The 15,812-nt window shown below is 45.1% G+C and overlaps 1 pseudogene; it reads right to left on the minus strand.

Annotated features, from left to right (window-relative positions):
• Positions 1–6,648: 6,648 nt before the first annotated feature.
• The window catches only part of LOC139276834 (zinc finger protein 585B-like), an 81,799-nt pseudogene continuing 72,635 nt past the window's right edge, over positions 6,649–15,812 (minus strand).

A 15,812-nucleotide genomic window follows, 5' to 3' on the forward strand; every position in this document is an offset into this window, starting at 1 on the left:
ACACCCAACAAAGCGGTAACCATAATTAGGGATGTAGGAAACAACCCCGCAGAAGGTATGATGGGTGAAGGGGAACCCCACTTTTGCGAAGAGGTATGTGAGGATATGGAAGAGGATAGAATAAAAGACGCCCCCCAACAAACCGCAGAACAAACCTTGTTTGTGGACTGCTCACAAAAATACGTAGAGGGACTACCTCGTACCGGATGTGCCGTAGTTAACCAGGATCTAGAGACAGTTGAATCAGGGCAAATTAATGGGGGGTCGTCAGCTCAAGTGGCAGAACTGGTAGCCCTCACCCGGGCACTGAAATTATCGGAAAATAAGATTGTTAATATCTATACGGACAGTAGATATGCATTCGGGGTAGTACACGATTATATGACAGCATGGGGGAGAAGGAGTTTTATCACAACTGGCGGACATCTCATAAAGCATCAGCTGAGAATAGAAGCTCTTTTAGCAGCCAGTAATAAACCAAAACAGGTAGCGGTTATTAAAATTAAAGCCCACAGGAGGGAGCCGGACCGACCAGTCCAGATTGACTGAGTCACCAGGGAATAAAGCTGCAGACGTAGCTGCACAGAAGGCCTTAGAACAGGAAGAGTGTGAGGAAGCCTCAGTCAGTGCCGCTGGGGCCCGAGACGAACAGATAAGTATTGAGAAACTACACCAGGACACTTCTGAGGAGGAAATAGGTATGTGGACAAAGCAGGGCGCAACGCAAGGGAAGGATAACGTTTGGAGACGAAACGACAAGGTAATGGCGCCTGAATGCATACAGAATACCTTACTGGAGTTGCATCATGGCCTGTCCCATTCAGGACGAGAGGCCATGACCGGGAGTCTTGGGAGAGATTGGTGGTGGAAAGGGATGGGGAGAGTTATCGCCAAATATTGCCATCGATGCGTTATGTGAGCACAATATAATCCAGGCAGGCCCATTAAAATTAAAATGGGACACCAACCCCGTCCACGGGGGCCATGGGAACACGTACAAATTGATTTCACAGGTCCTTTGCCCCCATCCCATGGAAAAAGATATTGCCTAGTGATTATAGATCAATTTACCCGGTGGGTGGAAGCTTTCCCCACACGTGATTGCACTGCCTCAACAGTGGCAAGGATATTCTGACCAAGGCACCCACTTCACCGGGAAAATTGTAAAAACAATATGCCAGCTGATGGGCATAAAACAAAAATTCCACATCCCCTACCATCCGCAGAGTTCTGGGATGGTAGAGCGCATGAACCATACCCTTAAGAACGCCCTGGCAAAGGCCATGCAAACGTCAGGAAAAACGTGGACAGAAGTATTACCCATTATATTGATGAAGTTAAGAGCCACGACAAACCGGACAACCGGATTAACCCCTTATGAACTAATGACCGGAAGGGCGATGCAATTACCAGAGAACATCATAACAGGTGGGGCGATGTAGGCCCATTAAAAGACAAAATAAAACGGTATGTTTTGGAACTAAGTACTCAATTGAAAGGGATGCGTAAATTAGTTAGGGACAATCAGGAAGAAAGAGACGCGGAAGCAGAGCTTACAAAGCACCCTGAAGTCCCATTGGCGGGAAGTCGCGTTATGGTAAGGGTCCTCCCGGGAAAACCGGGGTTTTCCCCAAAAATGGATAGGACCATATGAGGTTATAATCAGTGGGGACACTTGTGCCTGCATCGATATTAAAGGGAACGGACAATGGAAGCATCGGACCCAGCTTCAGGTTTTTGAACCAGCCGTTTAGCACACGTATTAGTTGTTGTTGTTTGTCTATTTACAGATTGACAGTGAGAGATTCTTCAAGCAAGCCATACGGCCATTTTGCCTTTGACTATTTGTTAAATATAGAGTAATAAGATGAAACTATATATTGCGATCGGTGCGATTATCATAGTTCGTGTTCGGTCCGGCCTGCTAGCTAGACCGAAACGAGAGTTACATGTGAATACCTTTTTGTACATGTCTTATGTTTATGCGCAAAATGAGAACTTTTCCAGTTGCTGGGTATGTTCGCACATCCCCATACATAGCAAAGGAGGCATCCCCTTCAGGTCAATCTCCCTTAACATTTCGGAAGTAGCGGAGTGGGTAATGCGACAAAACGGTACAGGAGAAGTAAATGATTATTGGAATCAGAGTGGGAATACAGAAACATGGAGATCGGGAGGTTACCTTTTGGATGCATTTGACGGATGGTACCAGCCGGAATATAATAGGTCGGTACGACCCCCGTTCCTGGTTTTGACCAACACCTCAGGAGTTGGAAGGCCCACCGCTGACATTTGTTTCACTAGAAACCTGACTGGTGAGAAAACAGGTTTTGTAGCAAGATATAGCAATTGTACGCAATACTTTAACCTCACCAGGTGGAACGTAACAGACAGCAAAACAACAAACCAGGGGTTCTTTGAAATGAAGGGTTTGAAGAATCAGACAAGTAGCCAGGACTGGGATCCTAAAATTAGGTGGCGACGGGGACTGAGAGAGAGATTGGGATTGAATCTAACAGCATACAATGGCACTTATTTTGTGTGCGGGCACAAGGCCTACCCCTGGTTGCCACAGGACTGGAGGGGGTCCTGTTATTTGGGATATGTGGTCCCCTTTTGTCAGACGGGTACGTACTTTAGCAGAAGTACAGACACCAGGTCGACTTAGACGAGATCTTACCCCGGTAGAGAGGCTATTTGGGGTCATGATGCTCCCATTCGGGATAGGACGCACCATGGATGAATTACGTAACCTAGAGAGGGTACTGGAACAGATAGTTAATGATACTGCTGAAGCAATAGAGGGCATAACGGCTAAAATGGTAGCCATACGCACAATGGTACTCCAGAACCGAATGGCCCTAGATACTAGCACAAAGTGGGGGCACATGTGCCTTAATTGGAGCTGAATGTTGCACTTACATTTACGATAATTCAGAAAACATAACCAACCTCACTGATCACATAAGAAGGGAGGTAAAGAAGTTATCCACGACAGCAGGAGGATCTGGCTGGTTTGACTGGCTGTTAGGGGAATCCTGGGGGTCCTATCTTATGCATGGAGTAATTATTCTGGTTGTAATAATAATTACTTGCTGTCTGATTATCGGGTGTTTTAATATCTGCTGTAAAGTTATGATGGCCCGACTGATGCCAGTAGCCAGTGTAATCGCCGAAGAAGAAGCACACCTGATGGAAATACCTGAAGACACCAAGGATGAAGAAACAGACGACAATGACACCGACCACTATCTTTGAAGGGTAGCCTAGAGCTACAGGCAAGGTGGACATACGGAACATCAGGGAAGTAACATACCCCAAAGGACGAATATATGACACCATGCTACTATCATTGTGGTCATCTGGATTTCGTGAACATCCTCCAGGACCAAAAGGGGGAATATTGTTGGAGCGGATTTTTGGACATATACTTGACTAGTATACGGGACCAAACATTTGTTTTTATTTTCCCCTTTAATGAATTTTGTAAGGGACAATACTGATGCATTATGCTTTATATAAAAAAAACACAGTTAGACTTCAAGGTATGCTGGCCTTGAGTTATGGAGATAGGAAAGTGAGATAATGAATGACTGGAGACATAAGTGGGGGTATGTTTGTCTATACCCGTGCCAAAAAGCCTGCACTTGTTTATAATGCCCTGTCACAATGCGAGGATGGTTTATATCAAGAGCTCAGCCTTGGATAGTAATTGTATGAAAGCTTTGTAAACCTTGTAATGCGATGATTAGACTTAAGGATTAGTGCTAAAGCATGTGATGTAAAGTGACATAATTTGTAAGATAAAAGAACCTCACTGGAGATACCAAATTGAGAAGCTGGTTCAGAGACAGGGGTCTCTTAACACTTCTCCCAAAGCTTTGTCTCCGATTTAATAAACCTCTCTTTATATATTATACAGTCTCGGAAATATTTTTCCACAACAAGAAGTTTCTCCTCATCTCAGTCCTAAATGGCCTACCCCTTATCCTAAGGCTATGTCCCCTGGTTCTGGACTTCCCCAACATCGGGAACATTCTTCCCGCATCTAACCTGTCCAGTCCCGTCAAAATCTTATACGTTTCTATGAGATCCCCCCTCATCCTTCTAAACTCCAGTGAACAAAGGCCCAGTTGATCCAGTCTCTCCTCATATGACAGTCCAGCCATCCCTGGAATCAATCTGGTGAACCTTCGCTGCACTCCCTCAATATACCCAGGCCCTGTACAATTGCAGTAAGACCTCCCTGCTCCTATACTCAAATTCCCTAGCTATGAAGGCCAACATACCATTTGCCTTCTTCATCGCCTGCTGTACCTGCATGAAACTTTCAATGACTGATGTACCATGACACCCAGGTCTCATTGCACCTCACCTTTTCCTAATCTGCCACCATTCAGATAATATTCTGCCTTCCTGTTTTTGCCACCAAAGTGGATAACCTCACATTTATCCACATTATACTGCATCTGCCATGCATTTGCCCACTCACCTATCCTATCCAAGTCACCCTGCAGCCTCTTCGCGTCCTCCTCACAGCTCACACCGCCACCCAGTTTAGTGTCATCCGCAAACGTGGACACTCAATTCCTTCATCCAAATCATTAATGTATATTGTAACGAGCTGGGGTCCCAGCACTGAGCCCTGCGGCACTCCACTAGTCACTGCCTGCCATTCTGAAAAGGACCCGTTTATCCCGACTTTCTGCTTCCTGTCTGCCAACCAGTTCTCTATCCATGTCAGTACATTACCCCCAATACCATGTGCTTTTTGCATACCAATCTCTTGTGCGGGACCTTATCAAAAGCCGTTTGAAAGTCCAAATACACCACATCCACTGGTTCTCCCTTGTCCACTCTGCTAGTTACATCCTCAAAATATTCCAGAAGATTCGTCAAGCATGATTTCCCTTTCATAAATCCATGCTGACTTGGTCCGATCTGTCACTGCTTTCCAAATGCGCTGCTATTTCATCCTTAATGATTGATTCCAACATTTTCCCCACTACTGATGTCAGGGTAACCGGTTTATTATTACCCGTTTTCTCTCTCCCACCTTTTTTAAAAAGTAGTGTTACATTAGCTACCCTCCAGTCCATAGGAACTGATCCAGGTCGATAGACTGTTGGAAAATGATCACCAATACATCCACTATTTCTAGGGCCACTTCCATAAGTACTCTGGGATGCAGACTATCAGGCCCCGGGGATTTATCGGCCTTCAATCCCATCAATTTCCCTAACACAATTTCCTGCCTAATAAGGATATCCTGCAGTTCCTCCTCCTCACTCGACCCACTGTCCCCGAGTACATTCGGAAGGTTATTTGTGTCTTCCTTCGTGAAGACAGAACCGAAGTATTGGTTTAATTGGTCTGATATTTCTTTGTTCCCCATTATAAATTCACTTGAATCCGACAGCAAGGGACCTACATTTGTCTTCACTAATCCTTTTCTCTTCACATATTTATAGAAGCTTTTGCAGTCAGTTTTTATGTTCCCTGCTAGCTTGCTCTCATACTCTATTTTCCCCCTCTTAATTAAACCCTTAGTCCTCCTCTGTTGAATTCTAAATTTCTCCCAGTCCTCAGGTTTGTTGTTTTTTTAGCCAATTTATATGCCTCTTCCTTGGCTTTAACACTATCCTTAATTTCCCTTGTTAGCCATGGTTGAGCCACCTTCCCTTTTACTTTTACTCTAGACAGGGATGTATAATTGTTGAAGTTCATCCAAGTGATCTTTAAATGTTTGGCATTGCTTATCCACCGTCAACGTTTAAGTATCTTTTGGCAGTCTATTCTAGCCAATTCACGCCTCATGCCGTCGAAGTTACCTTTCCTTAAGTTCAGGAGTGTACATGAACGGTAAAACTTTGAAAGTAGAGGAACAGAGACTTCGGAGACTTGTCCTATTAGCAGGTTCAAGAGTCCATTGTCAGCAAATTTAACCCTGATAGAAGATAAACGCATCACCTTTGGCTTTGGGTGAAATGTTGTGATCATCGAGGTGAACAGCACATGTCTCATCAAACTATTCTACATTATCCCACAATACATGCCCAGGGCAGGTACAGCGAGAGTTAGATACAGAGTAAAGCTCCATCTACATTGTCCCATCAACCACTCCAAGGGCAGGTACAGCACGGGTTAGATACAGAGTAAAGCTCCGTCTACACTGTCCCATCAAACACTCCCAGGGCAGGTACAGCACAGTTTAGAGGCCTCTGTGCATGATAAGTAGGCTGTGATTCCCATTACTCATATTCCCAACTACTCACAGAATTTTCAGAGCAAAACCTTCCTGGAGACTTCAGTCCATTTACACTAATCTCCTGTCTGATACAAACCCACCCACAGTCACTGACATCAATCTCCTCCGATCTGATATAAACCCACCCACAGTCACTGACACCAATCTCCTCCTGTCTGATATAAACCCACCCACAGTCACTGACACCAATCTCCTCCTGTCTGATATAAATCCACCCACAGTCACTGACACCAATCTCCTCCTGTCTGATATAAACCCACCCACAGTCACTGACACCAATCTCCAGTGTATGTCAGACTGAAGTTGCTTACAATCCTTGAGCTTTTACGCTATTCCTAGTCGAGTTTGAGATCTGCAATGAAGCACTCCACACACCTCAGTCCCGAGCACAGGCTTTATTTTTAACATGCAGATTCCACAATAATACAACTTGTGTTAAATGAGTGCAAAATATTCATACGGGAGATTCGACAAAGGAATACATTGTAATATTCATATCGTAAGACTCAATCTAACAAGCTGTATCCTTGACCTCAGACTTTGATAATTGCCAAGCCTGGGGGGGCACGAAAGGAAATTCGATTCTTTTAAAATGCCAGTTAGAATGACATTGTCATCACTCGATGTCAAACTACCGAGAGAGCCCCCTCTTTACAGGGGCACAATTAACACCAAATTAGAATGAAATCAAACCCGAATACTGTTACTGGTGTGTGCGGTGCCCAGCGGTCAGGAAGGTCTGCAGCGTACGGGCAGCCTCCACCTGCTCCCTCTCCAGGGACAGCCCAAAGGATGTTCTACCCTGGCTGTAGTCGTCAGCTTTCTTCCCAGGGTGCTCTCTGACCCAAGCTGCAAACTGTTCTTGTATTTAAAGTCCAATAAGGTGCAGCCCATGTGACTCTGGTTACCTCGGCCAATCAAACTATTACGCTGAAAGACATTTATCAAACAAAACATTCCATTGGATGGCTGTTTAGGTTTCATCGAGTATCCTCTTCCTGTTTTGTTGGAGCTACAAGGAATCTGTGAGTCAGAACAATGTCAGAGTTTGCTTTTACTTGGGCATTTCAAAAAACAAATCGCCTTTGTGATTCCAGCCAGTCCCCAAACTGGCAGAGTTCTCAGCTCTGCCCGTTCTGTTCACACCAGGTCTGTTTCATCTTAAAAGGGATAATTAGTGCCTGTTCTGTCTGAGGTAATTACAAGCTAATAGTTTACTAGACACGGGCCTTTAATACACTAATATTAAACATACATCTATATAAAACAAAGCAAGACTTTACTTTAATCATTACATATTAAATCTGATCTACTAAAACCCAGTTTTTTTACAGTCCACTCCTGAGCCTATAACCTTCAGCGGGGTCAGTGGTGGAGTTCTGCAGCGGGAGTGATCCCAGAGTAACTGCCGGGATCGCACTCCGTGTATTCTTAGTTATCCTGGTATTTAACACACACATCAATAAAACAGGGAATTCCTGGGAACACGCTGCAGGTGCTTCTTTATCTGGAGTTTGAATGTCTGTTGTATAATTGTAGCAGCAGTTAACGGGCTCCTGTGAACTATATTTGCTATTTTAATGCAGACTTTAAGCTATTTATTTTAAACGGGTTTATTTTAAATGGGTTAACAAACACCTGCCTTAAAATAGTGGGCTCAGGACTGTCCCACAAATACGTTAAATGATTGACAGTCATTTTTAGACTGGAAACTTCAACCAGGCATTGCACTGTCAGGAACAGATCGCAGTTTTACACCAATCTCGGATTTGACAGCACCTTCCCAGCATTCACCGTTGTTCTTCCGGATTCTAAACACTGCTGTAAAGGAGCCTTCTGTTCCGTGCCTTGGAGCTCAGAACCATGAAAGATACCGAGGTGGGAAAGACAAAAATCTATATCCAGAATATTAAACTCCAGCCCAGTTACAGGGGTTACTAACAGCAGCAGAAACAAACTGACGGAATGAACATGATTCAGTCCTGGATGTTATTAACAGCAGAATCCAACCCCTGCCATCACATGTGAACTTGCTGGTGTGTTAGCAGGCTGGATAACTGAATGTATCCATTCCCACACTCAGAGCAGGTGAACAGCCTCTCCCCTGTGTGAGTGCGCTGGTATGTCAGCAGATCCTTTGTGCTTTTAAAGCACTTCTTACAGTCAGAACATTTAAAAGGTCTCTTATCGGTGTGAACAAGCTGATGTTCAGTGAGGTGCGATGACCGAGTGAATCCCTTCCCACACTCAGAGCAGATGAACGGTCTCTTCCCAGTGTGAACTCGCTGGTGTGTCAGAACATCAGATGAATTAGTGAATCCCTTCCCACACACACAACAGGTGAACGGTCTCTCCACAGTGTGAATGCGTTGGTGTGTCAGAAGTTTGGATGCTCGATTAAATCCCTTCCCGCACGTGGAGCAGGTGAACGCACTCTCTCTCGTGTGAATGCGCTGGTGTCTCAGAACTTCACACAAATGGAGCAGGTAAACGGCCTCTCTCTAGTGTGAACCCGCTGGTGTTTAACAAGCTCGGATGAATGAGTGAATCCCTTCCCACAAACGGAGCAGGTGAACGGCCTCTCCCCGGTTTGACTGCGCCGATGAGTTTCCAGTTTGGATGGATCATTGAATCCCTTCCCACAGTCTCCACATTCCCACAGTTTCTCCGTGGTGCGGGTGTCCTTGTGTCTCTCCAGATTGGACGATCAGTCGAAGCCACGTCCACACACACAACACGTGTACGGTTTCTCCCCGCTGTGAACGGTGATGTTTTCAGGCTGTGTAACTGGTTAAAGCTCTTTCCACAGTCAGTGCACTGGAACACTCTCACTCGGGTGTGTGTGTCTCGGGCCTTCTCCAGTCACACTGATGTTTGAAATCTTTCCCCACAGACAGAACAAACATTTCTCCTTCCACATTGAAAGGTCGATGATATTCAGGTCCTGGTGAATGGAGTGACTCTGTCAGATCTTGAAGTGATGTTTGGTTTGAATTTCCCGCCTGCACATTCTCCCCTTCGAATAACCTGTAAAAGGAGTTTACAAAAGTCATCACTGTAAATGCAGGATAGAAATTAGCATTTTTCTCCCTTTCTCTCCTGAGGGTGCTGTGTGAAGGTGGGGTTCGGCCCCAGTCCTGTACCTTACCCAGTGGTAATTCTCAGCCTGTGAGCCTAGACAGCAAGCTGCCAGCAATTCGACCATGGGGAGCAGCACAGCCGCTGTCCCTGGCTGATTCTGTCTCCCAGAGCCGAGGCCAAGGGTAGCACACCAACAACAACTTGCATTTACATAGCCCCTTTAACGTAGTAAAATGTCCCAAGGGGCTTCACAAGAGCGTAATCAGAATTGATCTTATGGCAAAGGCAGCTGAAGGCACAGCTGCCAATGGTGGAGCGAAGGAAGTGGGGGTTGCACAATAGGCCAGAACTGGAGGAACGCAAAGTTCATCGAATCACGGTACAGCATTCGGCCCATTCTTCCAAAGCCAGCTCCTTGAATTTAGTCCCACTGCTCTGCTTTATCCCTGTAGCCCTGCAATTTTTTTCCATGGAGGGAAGAGCAACAGGGCGAGGGCCGGCCCGCGAGGGGGAGGGGGAGCGGGGGCGAGGGCCGGCCCGCGAAGGGAGCTTTCAGGAGTTGCAGAAAGTAGGACATCACTGGGAGGCAGGGAGACGATTGGCTGGTGAGTACTGCAGCTTGTTTTTGAGTTTGGGGTTTGGTCTAAATTACAGTATAGAACTCTGGGCCCAAATTTTGCCACCATTTAGCTCCATTTGTTTGGAGCTAACTTAATTTTGCAAGTTTCGCCAATAGTATGATGCCTTCCTTAACAGAAAACAGCCGTTTGTTTTTTTAAGTACCGTTTTTCTGACGTCACTCGGGGGCAAACCGACCCATGACCCCATTTTTGCGACTTTCACCAATTAGGATTTTTTAAGCACACCGTTAAGGACCACTTTTTAATACCTTACCTTTCAAGTCGGAGTCTGATGGAAATCGGCGTTAACGATTGGTTTGATGTGTTGATCTGTATTTATTATGTTCCTATTGAATATAGTGATGCAATCTTTGAATTATTTCATTATAAAATAAAGTTATTTTATTTTTAGGACTTAATATTTACTGTGATAAAACACTCAGACCATTTGGCCAAGGATGGGGGCTGCTGTGGCAGAGTCCGGCAGCTCAGACGGGGAGTTCACATTTCACCATCAAACACTCCCAGGGCAGGTACAGGGGGTTAGATACAGAGTAAAGCTCCCTCTACACTGTCCCATCAAACACTCCCAGGGCAGGTACAGGGGGTTAGATACAGAGTAAAGCTCCCTCTACACTGTCCCATCAAACACTCCCAGGGCAGGTACAGCACGGGGTTAGATACAGAGTAAAGCTCCCTCTACACTGTCCCATCAAACACTCCCAGGGCAGGTACAGCACAGGGTTAGATACAGAGTAAAGCTCCCTCTACACAATTATATGAAAGCAGCTCTCAGCCCACATTTCCTTCCTCCCATGCCCGGGAACCGGAGAGAGACAGCTTGTTCCCTTCCATTGTGCCACGCATTACCCTGGAAATCTAAATGCTTGGGCATGCACAGAACGGGCCTCACTCGACGCAAAAAATTAGCTCCGCCCTCAAAACCAGAGGTGTTTCTGCGCTGAGCCAAAATTAAAACTAATTTTGGCGAAACTTTGGACTTTTTTTTGGCGTTATTTCGGACTTAAGAAAACATCCATTAATCTGAAATAATCTAAATGGCAGTGTGTAATTTTGGGCCCTAAAAGTGTACAGCTAAAATTAAAAATTTAAAGCTTGTTAAATTATTTAAAAACTATAACTAGACAATTGAGTAACTTAAACACTAACAGATAAAATAACTAAGAGAGTGAGTACAAAGAGCAGGAAATCATAAAACACAACAGGCAGGTATTTCAGGAGACCCCTGAGGGCATCTCACTGTCTAGCCAGTTTTCAGAATTCTGATCCCCCAGGTTAGTGCAAGCAGATCCAAGATCACAGCACCAAGGGTGGCCCAGCTGTATCGGGGGTGGGGAGAGAGAAAGGTCAAGTGACTGATAGTTTTAGGGGATTCTATAGACAGGGGGGCAGACAGGCATTTCTGCGGCTGCACTCATTTCAGGCTGGTATGTTGCCTCCCTGGTGCCAGGGTTAAAGGTATCACCGAGCAGCTGCAGGACATTCTGAGGGGGGAGGGTGAACAGACAGAGGTCGTGGTCCATATCGGCACAAATGACATCAGTAGATGAGGTCCTGCAGGCAGATTTTAGGGAGTTGGGGAAGAGATTAAGCAGGAACTCAAAGTTAGTAATCTCCAGATTACTCCAAGTGCCATGTGCTAGTGAAAAATAGGAGGATAGAAGAAATGAATGTGCGGCTGGAGAGATGGTGCATGAGGGAGGGCTTCAGATTCCTGGGGCATTGGGACCGGTTCTGGAGGAAGTAGACTTCAACAGAGCCAGGACCCAATATCCTCACTAGGGAGCTTGCTGTTGCTTTTGGGGATGGTTTAAACTAGCATGGCACGGGGATAGGAACCCGAACATAGATTCAGACGGGAGAAAAGTAGAGCTTGAGCTGGAAGGTAGTAAAGAGTAGTAAGAGAGTTTCGAAAACAGAGCAAACAAAGGTTGGAAAATAGACATAGAAAATAGGTGCAGGAGCAAGCCATTCGGCCCTTCGAGTCTGCACCACCATTCAATAAGATCATGGCTGATCATTCCCTCAGTACCCCTTTCCTGCTTTCTCTCCATACCCCTTGATCCCTTTAGCCATAAGGGCCATATCTAACTCCCTCTTGAATATATCCAATGAACTGCCTCAACAACTCTCTGCGGCAGGGAATTCCACAGGTTAGCAACTCTCTGAGTGAAAAAGTTCCTCCTCATCTCAGTCCCAAATGGTCTACCCCTTATCCTAAGACTGTGTCCTCTGGTTCTGGACTTCCCCAACATCGGGAACATTCTTCCCGCATCTAGCCTGTCCCGTCCCGTCAGAATCTTATATGTTTCTAAACTCCAATGTACAAAGGTCCAGTTGATCCAGTCTCTCCTCATATGTCAGTCCAGCCATCCCGGGAATCAGTCTGGGAAACCTTTGCTACACTCCCTCAATAGCAAGAATGTCCTTTCTCAGATTAGGAGACCAAAACTGAACACAATATTCCAGGTGAGGCCTCACTAAGGCCCTGTACAACTGCAGTAAGACCTCCCTGCTCCTATACTCAAATACCCTAGCTATGAAGGCCAACATACCATTTGCCTTCTTCATCGCCTGCTGTACCTGCATGCCAACTTTCAATGACTGATGAATCATGACACCTAGGTCTCATTGCACCTCCCCTTTTCCTAATCTGCCGCCATTCAGATAATATTCTGTCTTCGCGTTTTTGCTCCCAAAGTGGATAACCTCACATTTATCCACATTATACTGGATCTGCCATGCATTTTCCCACTCACCTAACTTGTCCAAGTCACCCTGCAGCCTCTTAGCATCCCCTTCACAGCTCACACCGCCACCCAGCTCAGTTGTCATCTGCAAACTTGGAGATATTATACTCAATTCCTTCATCTAAATCATTGATGTATATTGTAAAGAGCTGGGGTCCCTGCGGCACTCCACTAGTCACTACCTGCCATTCTGAAAAGGACCCGTTTATCCCGACTCCCTGCTTCCTGTCTGCCAACGAGTTCTCTATCCACGTCAGTACATTACCCCCGATAGCATTTGGTTTAATTTTGCACACCAATCTCTTGTGTGGGACCTTGTCAAAAGCCTTTTGAAAGTCCAAATACACCACATCCACTGGTTCTCCCTTGTCCACTCTACTAGTTACATCCTCAAAAAATCCCAGGAGATTTGTCAAGCATGATTTCCCCTTCAGAAATCCATGCTGACTTGGACCGATCCTGTCACTGCTTTAAAAATGCGCTGCTATTTCATCCTTATTAATTGATTCCAACATTTTCCCTACTACTGATGTCAGGCTAACCGGTCTATAATTACCTGCTTTCTCTCTCCCTCCTTTTTTGAAAAGTGGTGTTACATTAGCTACCCTCCAGTCCATAGGAACAGATCCAGAGTTGATAGACTGTTGGAAAATGATCACCAATGCATCTACTATTTCGAGGGCCACTTCCTTAAGTACTCTGGGATGCAGACTATCAGGTCCCGGGGATTTATTGGCCTTCAATCCCATCAATTTCCTTAACACAATTTCCTGCCTGATAGAGAATTCAAACAGGCTGCATTTAGACAGGCTGTGAAAATTCACAGACAACAAGTCAGAGATGCTACGTGAGTGGGAGCATGTTGCATTAAGTCATCAATCAATTTGACATTTTAGGACCTTTGGGTAACGAGCCAATTAAAAGGTTAAAAGACTATTAATTGAGCCAATAAGGTCAAAGAAGGCGAGTTCTTTTCTGTAAACTGATCAGGTATAAGTACAGCCATTTTGACCATGTGGTCTCAGAAGGACAAAGACTTGGCTTAAAGCCAAGAGCTTGTTGCTGTCTGTCAAAATAAAGTGACATTAAAACTACAATCGGAGTTCGTATTTCATTGGAAATTAATAGATCTAACAATTTTGGCGTCACGAACAGGATCGCTGAGGGAAGAAACTGAATTTTGGACATCGGACCTACATACTGAGGTAAGGACTCCTCTTTATAAAAGTCCTCGGTCAAAAGTCTAAATTTGCCTCTCCTTCTACGCGATTCCGAAAGCCTCCGGTTTGCGAACCCTCCGGTTGGTAGTCGGCTCGAGGTCCCATAGACTTCTAAGTTCGGCAGTGTGTTAGTTAATTAATCACCGACCTGTTGATCGGCTGGAAAGCCTACAACTTGAGACCCCAGTAAAGAAATCAGTATTATGGCAGCAGGAGATAAGAGCAAAGAATTGCCTACAACTGTTAAAGGTGGGCAAGCACCACCTGAAGTTTCACTAGATGAGATTCTCGAACAGTTGAAAGAATACATAGAGCAACAATTCAACTTATCTAAAACCTGTATTAAGATCGAACAAAAGTACGGAACCTCCAAAGGACAATGGTCCTTGGACGAGATTAAATGGGTCTGGGGAAAAACGACCTGTATGAAAAATAAAGAGCGAACTAGATAGTCCCTAGCCGTTATGGGAAAGATCCGAAACTGGAATGAAATTATAATGCATTCCCAACATGATCGAGAACTGACCAGTACAAAGGATCAATTGCAAGCTGTTTGTGCACAACTGCGACAGAAAAAACTTGAACTTGAAAAGCTGGAAGCGGAAGTTAAAGATCTTAAAGGTGAAATTAAAGAATGGAAAAAATCATTAGGTCAAGAGACAGTAATAGGAAAAGGAAAATGTATCGGTCAATTCCCAGGATACCCATGTTTGGATAAATTAAAAGCGCAAACCCGAAGACACGACCGAGGAATAGATACGGATTCTGAATCCTCTGATGATACAGGGTCGGAGGATGAAATTAAAAAAATACGAGTTGTAGTCAAATCAGAAGAGACTGCGGATGAGGGCGGAACCAAAAAAACGAGGAAAAGGGTGTACGAAAAATACTTAGTTCATGATCCGGCAGACCCAGAGAAAATTGATAAATGGTCCAAGGAATTGCCCAATCCAAAGAAAGGGGGAGTGAAAACGTGGGATCAATTGGACCGCTTAAGAAATATCTATCAACTTCATCCCTGGGACGGAGTGCAAATTTTGACCATAATGGTGCCAAAAACACAGAAGAAAATTGCACAACAAGGTAGAAGGAGCTTTGGGGCGGGATGAGCAAGAATTAGATGCAGGATGGGAGGCGATTAAACACTGGCTGCAAGCCTTCAGTCCAGCCAAGACAGACTGGGGAAAAATTGCAGCCTGCCAACAGAAAGGAACAGAGGAGGTCCTGGAGTATGACGAGCGGTTTAGATGCACGTGGCTAGAACATTCGGGTATGAATAATATGGATGAGGAAATGGATGAACAAGTGTTTGGACCCCTGAAATCAGCTTTTATGGCAGGTCTAAAGCCAGAACTGTCCAAAATCCTTAAGGTAGTGTTACCGGACTGGGAAGGTAGAGGAACTACCTTTGCAGAGTTGGTGGATCGATGTTACCAATTAGACTGGGATATGGGAGCTAAAGTCCAAGCTGTACAGGCTATGGGATGGAAATCCCAGGATTCTGATAAACAGTCATTAGGAAAATTACCCGGAAAATGTAATTATTGTGGGATAGGTCGTCACTGGGCCAAGACGTGCAGGAAAAACAGAAAGGTCGCGGCTGGGGAAGAGGACGCTGCCAGGGATACAATTCAGCCAACAAACCAGGCTTGTCACAAGATAACGACCTCATAGAAGCATTTAAGCGACTGACAATACAACAACAGAAGGAGTTACTTGGGATAGCAAAGAACGATTAGAGCCCACCTTGGCCCCCCTCCTCGCACTAATACAACAGAGGGGAATGGGATATATATATAACTGTGAGGGTGGGTGATAAGGATGTGGACTGTCTTTTAGACACAGGGCGGAA

Source organism: Pristiophorus japonicus, chromosome 12, assembly GCF_044704955.1.
Source record: "Pristiophorus japonicus isolate sPriJap1 chromosome 12, sPriJap1.hap1, whole genome shotgun sequence".
Taxonomy (NCBI): domain Eukaryota; kingdom Metazoa; phylum Chordata; class Chondrichthyes; family Pristiophoridae; genus Pristiophorus; species Pristiophorus japonicus.